Source organism: Ambystoma mexicanum, chromosome 2q (assembly GCF_040938575.1).
Source record: "Ambystoma mexicanum isolate Mex_15411 chromosome 2q, UKY_AmexF1_1, whole genome shotgun sequence".
NCBI lineage: Eukaryota > Metazoa > Chordata > Amphibia > Caudata > Ambystomatidae > Ambystoma > Ambystoma mexicanum.
The window spans coordinates 619638365-619654469 of record NC_090924.1 but is presented as its reverse complement, the minus strand read 5'-3'; the positions used below and the strand labels follow the sequence as shown (position 1 = coordinate 619654469).

The window sequence follows — 16105 nt, the reverse complement described above, 5'->3', positions numbered from 1 at the left end:
TTTTTAGCACAAAACAAAAACAGCAAGATTTGACTTTTTAGCACAAAGCAAAAACAGCAAGATTTGACTTTTTAGCACAAAGCAAAAACAGCAAGATTTGACTTTTTAGCACAAAGCAGAAACAGCAAGGTTTGACTTTGAAGAGCAAAACCAAAAAAGCAAGATTTGACTTTTTAGCACAAAGCAAAAACAGCAAGATTTGACTTTTTAGCACAAAGCAAAAACAGCAAGATTTGACTTTTAAGAGCAAAGCAAAACAGCAAGATTTGACTTTTTAGCACAAAGCAAAAACAGCAAGATTTGACTTTTTAGCACAAAGCAAAAACAGCAAGATTCGACTTTTAAGAGCAAAGCAAAAACAGCAAGATTTGACTTTTTAGCACAAAGCAAAAACAGCAAGATTTGACTTTTTAGCACAAAGCAGAAACAGCAAGATTTGACTTTGAAGAGCAAAGCAAAAATAGCAAGATTTGACATTTTAGCACAAAGCAGAAACAGCAAGATTTGACTTTGAAGAGCAAAGCAAAAACAGCAAGATTTGACATTTTAGCACAAAGCAGAAACAGCAAGATTTGACTTTTTCAATCTTGGAATTGGATGTTGGCAAAGGGTTTAGGAAGCACTGCGCAGCAGGATGACAACATGGGAGCAACAAACAGAAAGAACAGTGATAGTCAAAGGCAGTAGAAGTGAGTCCATAAGGAGGGAACTAATCCATAGTTCTGGAGTTGGCAAAGTCAAGGCAGTCCGGATTTCTTAGAGGAGTGAGGTGGCAGCATCATTGTGGTTAAGGTGCAGAGAGGACCCCAATTAGCGTTCTGGAAGCGGCCAGGGAGCAGACAGGGGCCTTGGAACTGGGCCTAAACTGAGAGGGCCGGCTGAAGCCTGCCGGTCCCTGAATTGGATGGAAGAAAACACTCAGCAACCAATGGGAGTGCAGCACAGGGAGAGGTGATTCAGCACAGCCTGTCTACACAACAAAGAAAACCACAACAGCCATCTTGGAAGGGCCAAAAACAGTCAAATAGGCAGCAATAGGAGGAAAAAACTAGTGCTTTCAAAATAGCAACGCAGCTCCAGGTATTAAAAAGCTCAAAAAATGGCTGCACGATGAAAACGCCAAATAAAACAGTCCTTTCCAACAATATTATGCAAATTTCCTCTATTTTTCTTTTTCTTCATTTTTTTCAAATTTTGATTTTTCAGGTTCAATAATTCCCCAGGAGGTACAGTAATGCACAGAAAGTGCACCTACCTAATGGAATGTTCAGCAGCCAGGCACAAACTCCACATGTGCAGGAGAACAACAGATGGCCAGGAGGGTGGAAACAGGACCTCACTCCCAGTGAGAAGCAGATGAAAGAAACCAGTTCCAGCCAGTGGGCCTTGCTGAGAGGGCCGGCTGAAGCCTGCCGGTCCCTGATTGGATGGAAGAAAACACTCAGCAACCAATGGGGGTGCAGCAAAGGGAGAGGTGATTCAGCACAGCCTGTCTACACAACAAAGAAAACCACAGTGGCCATCTTGGAAGGGCCAAAAACAGTCAAATAAGCAGCAATAGGAGGAAAAAACGAGTGCTTTCAAAATAGCAACGCAGCTTCAGGTATTAAAAAGCTCAAAAAATGGCTGCACGATGAAAATGCCAAATAAAACAGTCCTTTCCAACAATATTATGCAAATTTCCTCGATTTTTCTTTTTCTTCTTTTTTTCAAATTTCGATTTTTCAGGTTCAATAATTCCCCAGGAGGTGCAGTAATCCACAGAAAGTGCACCTACCTAATGAAATGGTCAGCCGCCAGGCACAAACTCCTCATGTGCAGAAGAACAACAGATGGCCAGGAGAGAGAGAAGAGGAGAAGGTTAAAATGTAGGTTAATTGGAGTTATGTGTGAGAGGCAAGATTGAGAATATGGAAAGAGTCAAAAATGAGAATGAATAAAAGTAGGGAATAGACAGGCAGGAGGAATGAATAGTCAAAGAGGAAGTAGAAACCAGGTGAGGGGGTGGGGGCGAATAGAAGGAGTAAATGGGAAGGGCAGCAGCAAACAAGGTGAAGGAAAATAATGGAAATGTCCTGGCCAGAGGCATCTCTTGGGACAATCAGTTTGATAAAGAAGTCAAGTGCCTCTGTTTTTTGTTAGGAAGCTTTTCCAAGGGTGCCTCTGTCGTCGCATAACCATATGCAGGGGTCACATTTCAAGCGCTAGCCAGGCATAAAAAGTTACTGGCCCCCTCAGTTCTCCACTTCTGATACCCCAAGAGTCGATTATCCCTAGGCAGTGGCAAGTGGGGATTGCATACGATAATACCCAGTGAAATCTAGAAATGCTCCAGGCTACCTCTGGATCTATGGTACTTCCTACTCCACATCAGGCTGAGCTTTGCCTTGATACGCTGTAGCTTACCTATTTAATGGAGGGGACCTAGGTGAGTTTTAGGACTCTGCACTACCTGACCATTTCTAATCTTGACATTCTGGTTGGTTCTCAGGACTTCATGAAAAATGTTGAGATGCATCATTAAGTCTTTTCATGTGGCATCGGAACCTATGTTGCCACGCTAAATTCACCTATGCCCACCAGCATCTAGTTGGCTAACATCTGAAAAATGTCAGGACATGTTCCAGCCCACAATACATCATCCTTCACTACACAAAAAACATTGCTCCTAGGGGGTTTAACAGACTGCAGTACTTGACATACAGAATGATGCTTATTTGTCTGGTGCGCACCACAGCGTGAATTTCTCCTTGGCTCACTCATGGCATCCCCACTTGTGGGCCATCCTCCTATCCCGCGCGGCTGAGGATACGATAGACTCCAGTGTTTGTTGGAGGGGAAGGGGCTGACTCTGGTTGGGGCTTGGCCCTCGGGGCTATAGCTGTGGAGGTGGCACCTACTGGCATGCTTGTGCGCGAGGCAGAAGTGGCTCACTGATCTTGGGCATGAAGTTGGTGTAGAGTTTGCGGCATGGGAGTGAGCAGTGCATGCTTGTGGAGGCGCGTTTTTGTGGTTTGCTCAGGGCACCATCTTGTCTAGAAACGTTCCTACTCGTATCTATTCGGGGTATGCATCCATTTAATTTGTCTACGTCGTTTCTTGGAAGGATATGCTGCCATGTTTACTTTTCTTGGAAGGTGGAACAGTCACTTTAGCCAGTCTTGTTCGCACGTCAAAATACGGGGGTTGCTGAAGGCCTAAGACTCCATTGACTTCCTTTGGTTCCATGGCGGACGCCAAGGGCGCTGACGCTGACATTCTTTGCGGAAATGTACACGTGCAGACACCCCAAGAAACACCGCAGAGAAGCAGAGGGAATATGCGCCACAGCATTTAGATACAAAGGGTGGATGCTGGCATCGCCAGGAGTGATGTGCGACTTAAATGCAATACTGCAGAGGGGGAGTTTGCCTATTCGCCAAGATGACTCTGTCTAATAGAGATCTGTTTTATATTTATTTACAATAGACACACAGACATTCTGACAAAATGGGGCCAGAAGCCCATCCCCTGCAGACCACGTAGCACAGAGAAGAGAAATCTAGACAACAGCCGCACGTGTCACCAAGTCCTGGCACCTTGTCTAATCTATAATGTACGTGGCTTGCAGAATAGGCAATAAGGGAGGCTATTAGAGGGGTGGTGCGGGGAAAGTAATGGGTTCGCTATTTTGGGGGGTGTTACACTGTATTAAGGTGGGTTCTATACACATGTCTACCCAGAAGTTGCAGGAATATGGTATTTCCGAGGGACATTTTGTACACAATAGAGACAAATTCAGCGGGCCTCCGTGTATTGGTTTTAATGAATCTGTGTAAAGCACAACTGACTGCGCAGTCCAAGCACATTTTCCACAGCCCAGGAGTCACGCCTACCTCCGCGGGCAGCGGTGGTCACCGAGGGGAGGGAGGGAGCTTGATGGGGTGCTTTCTTCAGCTGAAAGAGCACGCTAATAACGACAGCGGGTGAGGCGGGAGGCGGCTGGCGGGGGCGCATGCAGTCATCTGCAGGCCTCGGCTCTGCTGGAACACATTCCAGCCGGACCTGAACATTTAAAAAACATTTAAAAACAAATAAGGCCAATTCGAGACGCAGCAGGCGGTATGCGTTTGGCAGTCCCCGAGCACTTTTGGAAAACAAACCTAAGCGTGGCCGACCCGTTCTCCCTCTCCCTTCATACGCGATAGCGTTAGCTGGCGACATTACACGCGGAATCGCTCTTCAGGCCTTTACCTCTGCTGTCGAAACGGGGCCCACAAGATGGCTCTCCAGCAGAATAGTTACCCTTTTGGCTCCGGGGGTCTCACGGTATCTTGGACTTGGTGCTATATTTAAAAACATTGTTTTTAACTAAACCTTAAATGCATACTCCTGAATGAAATTTTTTTGGGGAATATTGTTCATAGTCCAGTTATTCACGATCCAAAAATAAACAACATACCTTCTCCTTATGGTCACAATCTCTATCGTTCCTTGTATTTTTACCGTAGATTTATTTTACCGAATAATATGCACGTGGAACCACCTGCACCCCCAGTACAACCCACGGCTATCCCAACACTTTCCCATCTCTGATTGCCTCAGAAAAACCTACCTGTAATGTCCTGCTCCCGGGGCACCCTAGCGGGACGTTGCTTGCAGGATCACCTGGAAGCGCTGTGAGCACGCAGCATACCGGACCAGAGGGAGCACCCTGTGTCACTGGATCACCAGCTGACCTCACAGCGCTGGGGGCACCCAGCACACCTCTGCCTCGGCACTGTGGGTACACACGCGGAGGCTGGGCCCAAGGCCGTGGTCACACGGCACAGTCACACCAATAACACAACTGTTGCCGCTTACTGGGTCTCCACTGCAGTGCCTTCACATGCCTGCAGTGGCCCCTTTTATTAACCTATATGACGAGGTCATGAGTCGCTTCCGGCCATGACCAAACACGCCCCCAGTTAAAGGGGCAACACTCTACACCCCTCCTTTATTATAACGAAACCAAAACAAACATTAACCATGGCCCTGTAACTGAGCCTGCAACATTGGTGCATTCCAGTCCACGCACCCGTACTAAACTATGGCAACCCAAAACAAACCTTTGGCACAGCAAACATGAGTACTTCCCAGGCCGAGGGCCCGATCAAGCCCCAGCGGCTGTGTACTTATATACCTAGGTCAAACTGTCCAGCCTGGGAGGCCGCATTCCGGTCGTCCATCCTTCGCAGGGGCCTCCCCTGCCACAGGAAAGGAGGAATACATCCTCTCCATCATCATCCTCTGCGTGTTCATACTGCAGCTGATGATTTTCTGCCACCTGGACCACTGCGGCTCTGGGGGTTTTCCTCCCTGCAGTTTGTTTCACTTCCTCTTTAGACAATGGCCTAACTATGCTGGCCGGCGCCGGGGCTAGGCACACCCTTCCGAAATGACCCTCTTTTCCACGCACGTGTGTCCTTTGGCCTGGGACTCATTTGCGTGTGGCAAGTCCCATCTGCACTGAGGACAGATGGTGCCCATCTCCTTCCAAGGCCACTGCCCTCTTCTGGCTGGTTCACTTCCTTGCCATTTGCCCACGGCACACACCTCCTCCAGCTTCACCTGTTGCAAGGGCTCTTCCAGCTTGATGTACTGCCTAGAACTGTCCAATACTGATGCGTGCACTTCCGCCAGCTCCTGGGCCCGGTCCAGTTGTAGGATTCTGTCCAGACTTAGCCCTGGCTCCCTGAGAACCTGCTTGCGCAGCTTGGTAGAGCTACAGCCATATATTATCTGGGCTCTCACCTTGTCCTCGAAATTGCACAGGACAGTGTAGTGTTGCGAAGCTTGCCATGAAACGCACCCAGGCTCTCCCCTTCGTATTGCCTCGTACACCGCATCCTGACCGTTCATAGTCCTGATTGATCATGGGCATAAATTACTCATTCAGTGCGGCAATGGCTGCTGCATATGTTAGGTCTCTAGGTCGCAAAGTCTTAAAAAGTCTCTGGACAGCTGAACCGGGCGAATACAGGAGGGTTGGCCGTTTTGCCCTTTCCTTTATCTCCACCACCTCGAAGCATAGCTCCAGATTTCCCACCCACGCCATCCAACAAGGTCCCAAACTGACAGGTGCTCCCACCACTTTGAAGACATGCAATGGTGCCAGCTGTCCATTCTGCCTATATGCCCCTGGGGTGCCATTTTCTTCAACGCCCATGTTGGGCACTTGATGCAGCACAGTTCGTTACACCCTCCGATTGGCCCCTGACGTGGCTCAACACATCATTCCACAGGGCGCACAAGCACTCCTTGGGGAGCCGCTACCCTTCCAGGTTCTGTGGTGTCCCACTGTTTATCACTTCCTTTCAGAATTCCATGTGACACTCCGCCGTGCCCCGAACCCATGTCAGAATTTGCCCCTTCCCCTTCGGGTCTGCTCCTGATGGGTCTATCAGTCACGTGTGTTGCTGGTGGTTGTCAGGGCAGTCTATGCACTCCTCCACCTTGAAGCTGTGGGGGAAAACAGGGCACTGAGGCTCCTCCTTGCCCCCCTATACTGCTACAGTGATGGACTGGGGATGGCCACGCCCCCACAGCCTCACCTGCTGTGTCCCGGGGAGCCTGGAGAATGTGCCCCTTGTTGAGGTGGGCTGGGAGAGTGCGGTTCCTTGTTGCTCCTCACTTTTTCATCTTTCCAGGGACTGTCGCAGCTGTCGGCTGGGCTGCCTCACACGCGCAGTATGTTGTCGGTTTATTAATAATTCATTTTTTTCCCCAACCAGAGCAGCTGCGTGGGGCTCACTGCTCCTTCCCGCTGCCTCGACTCCGTCCCTCCCTCCAGGGACCGCAGGGTGTCACCCGCTGATCTGCCGCACTCTGACCAATCACTGTCGTGGGCCGGGCATCCGCCAAGGCCACGCCCACTCTGTTTGTGTGGCTGACGCCGCACGCTCCGGTCCTTCACCGGGCACCAAAACAGCCTGTCTGCAGCCCGTGGTACTGGACAGCACGGGGGCCCTGGAACACCTTGTCACCAGTGTAATGTCCCGCTCCCGGGCACCGGAGCGGGACGTTGCTTGCAGGATCACCTGGAAGCGCTGCGAGCACGCAGCATATAGGACCAGACGGAGCACCCTCTGTCAGCTGGATCACACACACCCCCAGTTAAAGGGGCAACACACTACACTACCTGTGCGCTTTGCTGCAAATATTCAGTAAAAAATGTCTGGTAAAAAATAATCCATGATGAGTTTTGCACTGTAAAAAAACTGGATACGATCTCTATATGGTCAAAATATTTCATCATAACATTATCTCAAAATTCAACATAAACACACACACACACACACACACACACTCCCCCCCCCCCAAATTCCACACAAAACGATCAATACTGCAAATCAGGGCTCAAAATGGGCATTCACCACTGGCTAGTGAAGATTGACTCGCAGTGAATAAGAACTGGTGTCCTGTCTTTATGTTTACAATTAAGGTGGCAAGTGACTTTTTTTGTTTGGCTAGTAGGTTGCAACTTGAAATCTTTACCTCTGCTGTAAGTGTACTTTTTCTTCAAGCCCGCCCAATCCCACACCAATAGGGCACCAAAGAAATGAAAAGCAACTAAAACACACCTGTAAATGATAAAATCAAGTACATTTCACTGTCTTGCTAAAGGCAAGTCGGCAAACTGTTCCATATCCTGGGTCGATGAACCCCATTGTTCACACTGGGGATCATCAGGATCAAGCTGTCGGTCGAACGTAGAGTGTGGATTGCTGGTACAGTGGCCCTCTAATACTCCTACCCAGGGGTTTACCACTGAAATCGAATAGCAGTACTTTCAATGTTGGCATTTTTCAATGGAACACCAACACGTTCTGCATAGGTTGGAAAACGTATGCTCTTTTTGGTGCCTGGCAGCTACTCTTACAGCTGTGTACATTTACTGGCAGCGGTTGTATTATTCTTTGAGCCATGCAGTCTGGTCTATGGCTCAGTGGACACAATCCTTTGAGACAGGGATCTGCGCTTGACCTCATTGGCACAGGTTCAAATCCTGGCAGGTCCACTTGACCCTTTATCCTTTCTGGTTCAATAAAATGCATACCATTGAGGTGCAAAACAATACACACGTGTTATTTTCTATAGTGTAAGATACCTCTTCAGTGCAAGCGTGTGGGCTATCAATTGTAACAGCGAACGTGTGGTAGGAATATTTTATAATCCAATTTGGACTCAATAGGGGCTCATCCTAATATGAAAAGGAAGGAGAGAGTTGACTAGTGTCAGGATGGGCACCGAGTAATCAAATAACCAGATATATACATCAATTAAAAGTAAAGTGATTTATTAGGAAAAGAGGACAAAGTATGAGAAAAATAATATAGGCAAGTGAAATAAATAGTGAATTCTTCTTAATTTTTTCCAGGATCAAAACAAATGTCTCAATTATTTTGATTTTTTTTAACATGGTCCATTGTACAAGAGATAATTTGTAAGCGAACACAAACACATTTAAATATTGTGCACCCGAAAATGCACACAAGAGCTGTCCAGGGTGAGACTTCTGATCATGGGCTAGTAACAAAGTGAGTGGTACTCCAGGTGAACCAAGCAACATATCAAGGAAACAAAAATCACGAGTTGTATATCTTGGACTGAACTGAATGATTAACCAGCACATATCCAGGACACTGTTGGGACACAGACTGTCGGACGCTGGACATAGGTAAGAGTTGATGTTAAATTTTAATTCAACACATGTATAAAAACAATCATGACATATATTTCATGTAACCAATGTGTGAAGAATCAAAAAACCACCACCACCAAGTACAAAAAGGCATATAAGAAAGCTTTAAAATCAATACAGCAGTTCAAAGCAAAACAATGAAATTGTTCACAAAGTTGGGCCTATTCACATTCTGAAATAAAGCAACATACCATATAAGACCAACTAGTTTCGGCGTTCCCGCTGCATAAGGCTGCCTTCGTCAGGGTCAATTAAAGATGGTGCCTGTATAAAGTAACCCTTAACAATACTGCATGCTCAACATATTAAGAAAAACTGCAGCTCAAAACGGAATGTGTCTCCAAAACACATGTTTTCAATGCCTGATGCCACAAAACACCCTCACTGAACATATTGCCGTGCATAAAACAGCAACAATTGAATAATAAGGAAGTACAAGTATCTCAATCTAAAAACACATTTTACACCGAAGTATTTGCAGACACATGTGAATGTTAAAGTCACTTAATCAGCTACCAAGGTACTCAACATGAGAAATGATATTGAAACCCATCAAAATAATAATAATTCAAACTAAACTCATACACGGCAAATCAAATTTCCAATAGACATGGTAAGTGCACATTGATCAGTGCAGGCTCCACGGTTCCGCAATCTAACAGCCCGCAGCATTATGGCTGCAACTGAAAGTCTTATATAGGTTAACCCTGCGGTGCTCAGAGACCACGCAGCACGCTTCAAATACTAACCACAATGGGGTTCTTAGTTGTCGTTCGAAGTTCGTAAATGTGTTAAATCTTATACCGAGTCTGCAGACTTTGCAGCCCGTCCACATGATGGAGTAACTGCAATGGAAATTGACTGCAATAGAAAAGGGGCACATATAAGCCCAAGTCTACTGTACAACAATAGACTATACTAACACGGAAGGCGTTTGCAGAGTATTGTTGCTGGTAGTTTGCTGGGTTTAAATGGGCACCATCTTGGAATGGCAAAGCCAGTAAAGAGGATGATATTAAACCCAATGGGAATTAGAATGGAGCGGGGAGCACTGGACATCCCTGGTAAATACCAATATGAATGTTTACAAAGGATTTCATATTATAGCAAGCAATAAAAAAAAACATAATAGAAATAATACGATGCAAACAATGTGAATGATAAATATAGGAATTGTGAAATATTGCTGAGAACAAATGGGATTGTCGACCAGAGTGCATCTGATTAGACTGGGTATATAAATCAATGAAAATGAATGCCTCTAACCATGTCAAATTCCCACTGCATCACTGAAACAATCTTGCACGTGAAAGCAGTTTATAGAAGATATGCAAAAAATATACAAAAAAGCATGAAAACCACCATCTCAGCGTTGGAAACAAATCAAAGAATGGTACATGGAAACAGGATGGAAAGGGGTTCATATTGTCATTGAGTCCAGTAATATGACTCTGGGTCCTCAAGATCTAGTTCCGTTCCAGTCTGCCGAGCGTGAGGTGTGTGGAGCTGCACCGTTCATTTTTCTCCACTTTTTGGAGTAACACCCATGCAATGTCCATATCTGTGTGGCCAAACGCAGTATAGTGGGCGACCAATGGTGCATTAGTGCTGTTAGAACGAATCCTTGAGCGATGTGCACCAATTCTTGTGGCTACTTTGCAGCTTGTCATGCCAATGTATCTCATGTCACATGAACATGAGAACATGTAGGTGCAGTTTTCTGTCTGGCAGTTGGTGAAATGTTTAATTTTCCATGTGAAATGTGCAAACGTGACCGCAGTTTGCTTCTTTGTAGATGGACATGATACATACTTTCCGCATGGGAAATGGCCCATCACATCTGATCATGGGCTGGCAAAACGCCATTCCTGGTTCTTACATCCATGAACATATGGCCCATGAAATAGGGTGACACGTTCATGCTAATCCCTGTGGCCTGCAAGATGGATGGCATTCTGCATTTCAGAATGAGCATGTAAGCTAAGTCAAACGGTAATGATATGTGCCAGTGGCTAGCATTAGGCCCGTTGTTCTTCTGAGCCTCTAAGCCTGCTTCCTACATTGACAAAGACTGCGGAGCCCTGCATTCTGGAGCATCATTGAGGGGCACTGCCATTGACACCTGAGCATTCTTCCTGCATCTTACTTGCAACATGCAGTCAATGAATGGGCCGTGTTCACCGCCATGCATGCACGTGTACCTGGCGCTAATGGCGGGCACCATGTAAAACATTGCGCCTGACATGATAACAGTATACTACAAGCATAGAGTTATTGAAAAGATTAATCTCCGATCTTGTGTAGAACGAATCTATGAAAATCTAAAACACTGGCTCTATCTCAAATGTTAATGGCCAATGTGTGTGCCCTTGGCTCACACAAATGACTACAAACCGTCCATTCAGCGGGTGGCTTGATGGTGTCGCGTGGGTGAATTCACCCCAACTGCAGAATTGCTGTGTGAGTGGATAGCATACATCAATCAACTAGCTTACCTGATCCACAAAGGGCCATGATTCCATATGCTGCAGTCCCTGAGTCTGTTTCCCTTGCATCTAGTCTCCCCTATTATGGGCCAAACAGAAAGAAACACTCCTAGCAAGCACGGGCAGAGTTTAGAGCAAGGGAGAAGGGTGGAGGAGCGTTTGAAAGCTGCTTTGGGGTACCAGGTTTCCCCCCATTTCACAGATGAAAATGAGTAAGTGCAAGCAAAGGCATGCTGAGTTGCTTTAGGTCTGCAGTAAATCTCACACTATATTATAAAATCAATGAACCAACAGGACAATTATGAAACAAAATCAATACATTTGGACTTTGTTTGCTTTATTTTAAAAATAACAAGTACAATAATACATGCTGTTATTTTAACCAAATCCTTTTAAAATGTCTTTATTAATATTGTTCACATTTCTTACAATGTAAAATGATATATTTGTTAAAGTCTGGGTTCCGTTATCGTTATGCAGTCCCGAGTAACAGAAGAAGGAAAACTTTCATTGTCCTGCCTTTTCTTTTCCCCAACCCCGGATGCCAGTCTCCATGTCTCCATGCATATGCCATCAATTTCTGCCTTACCACTAGCCTATCCTTTCATCACTTGGAATTTTACAGTTTTGATGGTTGTCTAGTGTTGTGACTTTCCCTTGTGTGAGTAACCTGAGCTTAGAGCTTGTTTGCCCTTCCCTGTGATTTCTAGCTTTTTGTGTCCTCGCAATCTTTTTCCTTTGTCACAGCCCTTCTCCTTCATCACAGTCCCTTTTCACAGCCCTCCTTCATCAGATTCCTTCTCCTTTATTACAGTATTTCTCTTTTGTCATATTTCTTCTTCATCACAGTCCTTTGTCTAATTCTTTCTCCATCATCAAAGCCCTTCCCTTTTGTCACAGGGCTTGTCCTTTGCCAGTACTTTACTTTGATCACAACCATTCTCTTTTGTCACAGTCCCCCTCCTTCATCACAGCCCTTCTCCTTTTTGACAGTCCTTGTCCTTCGACATAGTCCTTATCCTTCCTGCCCTCCATCGCAGTTCTTCTGTTTCATCACAGTCCTTCTCTCTCCTCACAGTCCTTCACAAAGTCCATCTCCCTCCTCGCAGTCCTGCATCAGTCTGTCTCCATCACAGTCCTTTGCTATTGCCACAGTCATTCGTCACAATCCTTCATCATAGTTCTTCTCCTTTGTCACAGTCAGTCTCTTTCATCCTAGTCCAACTGTCTCAATGACAGTCTCTCAGTCACTTGCTGTCTCCCTATCTCTGGCCCCCTATGTATCACTTCACCCATCTTTCTTTCTTACGTCCCTCTTTGCCTCACCTTCAGTATCACTTTCTCTCGTTTTCCTTTTCTCTCATCACTTTATTGTGAATCGAAATCCATGACAATATAGCACAACACAATATCATCCTAAAATAAACACTAGAAATATATTGGGTAGGCCACAATCCATAAAATAAGTCACACTAGACGCAAGCAATAAAAAAGAAAATTGAATAAGGCACCCCCATCCCTTTCTCACAGCTCTGCCTATCCCTGTCTTAGCTAAGGCCGCACAGCCTTCCTGCCTGTTGCCAGGCCGCAGTGTGATAGCAGGCCGCAATGTCTATCACCCTCTCATCTTTAGTAGATATGCATTATTCCACGGCCACCTTATATGTTTAAATAATGTTTGTCCTAAAGAGGGCTCATTCTTTTGCCACCTGTGATAGAGCAGGCACAAGAGTAAGCAGTGTACCAGGGTCTCCACAGTCTTACTGTCACATTTGCAGATTCAGGCCTAGCAGTTAAATAGCCCAGAAGAAGGCACCCAAGCTGCACAAAGAGCTTACAAGCCCCCTTTTGTGTTCTTGTGGCCACATAATCCTCCATCCCCAAATATCCTTATATTTCAAATAGCAGGACATCATGGTGCCTTTGTGCTGCTTACCCAACTTTACGTCCCTTCTCACATTCAATAACCTTCCCTTACTCCCCTAAGGGAATCTACAGTAATTGTAGTTGGAGACGCCAACAGGGTCCCAAAGCCCAATGTATACACAGATATCTTCACGCAGGCCAGCCACAACATCCTCATCCAGGCATCCAAGCCTAGAATATCTTTCAATGGGGCTTGGTATGCTGTGGCCTCCAGGTTACCCCATTTCCTAATCCAATATGCAATTGGTAAGAGAGTGAAATGATCAGTGGCAGGCCACACCCAGGTCTCGAGATGCAGGGGTCCGGTCAGAGTTTCCTTTCACAATAAGAAGATGCTTCTAAAGAAGGGACTATCAGTTGTAGTCAAATGGCGCATAGCCCTCGACGTCAGCACCTTATATAGCAAAAAGGACAGACATCCATTGCTAGACATCAATGGCCTGTGCAGGGAAATTCCCACCAAACTTCCTATTGAGCCCCAGAACCCCACAAGAAGATTGGGCCAATTTATCCCTGCTCCTTTTTGCATGTGGCCTTTGCCCTGTCTTATTAACAGAGCAGACACAGAAGTAGCCAAAAGAGATACTAGATCTAAACCTCAACCATTTGTGCAAAACCTCTGCCTGGGGAATTTACCAGAGCCTATCACAATTGCCTTTGCTTTGCCCTCAGCAATATCCAGCTTCTTGCAAATGCAAGAATTACAAAAGGTGCTCAGTAGTGTATGCACTGCTATTTTCGTTTGAGTGAGTAGCACAAGGTCATCCGCAAATAGCAAGTGCCGAACATCCTGAGCTTGCAGCCAGGACACGTTCAATTGTGGGGCAACCAGAAACTCCTCTAAATGCTTCTCTAACCGGCTAAATAAGTTAGGAGCCACCAGCACACACCGCTGTCCGACACCCACCCATACAGAAAATTGCCCTCTCAGCTTTCCATTGAGGACATATCTGACTCGTGTCACAGTACCAAAATAAACAAATCCCCCAGTCAAATCTAAGGTAGTAGTGTTGCACTCATACTCGCCACTGAGGCCTATTTGCCAATACATCAGGACAAATATCCCAACAACCTTATAGAACAATGTATTGATAATTAATGATACTAATCAATGCAGTAATACATAGTGAGTAATCTTTTTTGTGTATAGTAATATTTTCTGTGTAAAAAAATCACAAATCAAATGATCAATGTTCAAAGTACTGTCAATTTTAAATCAGCAATTGAAACAAAAACATTAATATGAGTTCCTTCAAGAAAATCTGTCCTAATGCTAAGTCTTCTAACAGTGCCTTCATGATTTCTTTACAAAATGTAGGTAACAAAATTCATCTTCTGCAATATCGTTACAACACCTCAACACGTTTCAAGGTAATCCCTTCATTAGGAAGACAGACTCCCTAACTTCAGGAGTTCTCTGTCAAAGGTCTTGTCCCAGTACCATCATAGAGTGGTACCGCATCCTTTCATCGTGGGATGAAAGGACGCTGGGATTTTCTCCGTTGTCATTTCAACGTGAAAACTCATCGAATTTTGTAGGGGGGTTAAAACATATATAGATAGGGTGTGGTTGTTAGGGAATAGTTAAATAATTAACAGGGCTGGGGAGCTGGGGAGAACCCCCCCAAAAATATATTTAAAAAAAAAAACGAGTTTTCTCATTGAAATATCCACAGAGAAAACCCCATTTTTGTTTCATCCCGCGGTTAAATGACATGGAAACCACGGAGCACCCCTAGTATCTCCATGTACCCTTCCCTTCCCTCAGGCCCTCCCTCCTCAGTAACCCCCACAACAACTTCCTATTCATTTAGTAAAAAGTCATTATCGTGGATACACGTCGTCCCCTCTCTTTTCCTTCCACTCATTGGGTGTGTTGTGGCTGTCAGGATAGAAATAGTGCACAAGAAGACTCAAAAACACTATTGGCTGAATGGAGAGTGTACAAGGGGGCACACTGAGAGCATAAAATGTGATATAATATATGTGAACTTTGCTGTTATGCTGACACAACACCCCAATCGTGCATATACCCGTATGTATGCATGTCTGGCATTTATAGGCTGTGTACCTTGCTGTGAAGAACTTGATACTTAAAAATAGGGACCCTCCCAAAGGATTATATGTAGGGTGCTGGGGTAGCATAAGAGCTGGGAGGAGAAAGGAGGGCAGAAGAGAAGGGGTGCTTCAATGGCGGGAGAAGTAAGCTTGAGTGTAGAGATCGGTGACTTTTGAGATGTTCTCTGAATAGTAGGTTCTTCTTTCACATCCAGATGTGTACAGTGGAGGGGGCAGTCTTATCTGCATTGGAAACTTGTTCCAGACACAGGGTGCCTAACAGGAAACTGGCTTTTTCCTGTTTTATCCCCTCTTGCAGTTCTTTGTTTCCATTCTGGCGATGCCATGGCTTCTTGTGGCACAATGACCTCTGGAGATGGTACTTTTTCCAGCCAGATAATGTGCTGTTTTGGTTGTGACTGCTATTTAGGTCATGTAGGCTGTCTTGAACATGACGCGTGCTTGAAGGGGTAGCCAGTTTGGCCGCTTGAGGAAGGGGGTGATGCAGTCGCCTTTTCTTAGTCTTGTAAGGAGGTTTGCTGCAGTGTGCTGGACAGCTTTCTGAGAGGCTTGGGAGGCATGTGGAACTCCTGTGATTAGGGTGAAGCCACCGTCCCGGTGGTAGATGACCCGGGCTTGAGTAACTGTTCTGAAACTTGGGGCAGAAATGAAAGGCTTTACTCTGCAGAGGAGTGCTAGCTGGTACCATGCTGCTTGGGTCGTCTCGGTGATGTATGTTCTGAATAACATGCAACAGTCGATGGTAAAGCCAGGAGGTTTTGCACTGGGTGAGAGTAGAGGTGTAAATCCATTGAGCTTCACCTCAGTTAGCCAATTAGCTTGGCGGTAGATGTTTCGACACTGATCAAGTTGGGGCATGAGTGAAACTTGAAGGCAAGGAGTAAGTACAGCA

General features: G+C 45.6%; 1 protein-coding gene across 8 annotated transcripts in view; it reads right to left on the bottom strand.

Moving 5' to 3' along the window:
- The window catches only part of PRKAG2 (protein kinase AMP-activated non-catalytic subunit gamma 2), a 2090293-nt gene that overhangs the window by 694712 nt on the left and 1379476 nt on the right, over nucleotides 1-16105 (bottom strand). The window contains exon 1 of one of the 8 annotated variants that reach the window (XM_069647776.1): nucleotides 4595-4609. The exons of the other annotated variants lie outside the window; for them this stretch is intronic. The gene's annotated coding sequence lies outside the window, so the exon portion shown is untranslated. Of the gene's footprint in view, nucleotides 1-4594; nucleotides 4610-16105 lie in introns of those variants that run through there. 8 annotated transcript variants of the gene reach the window in all.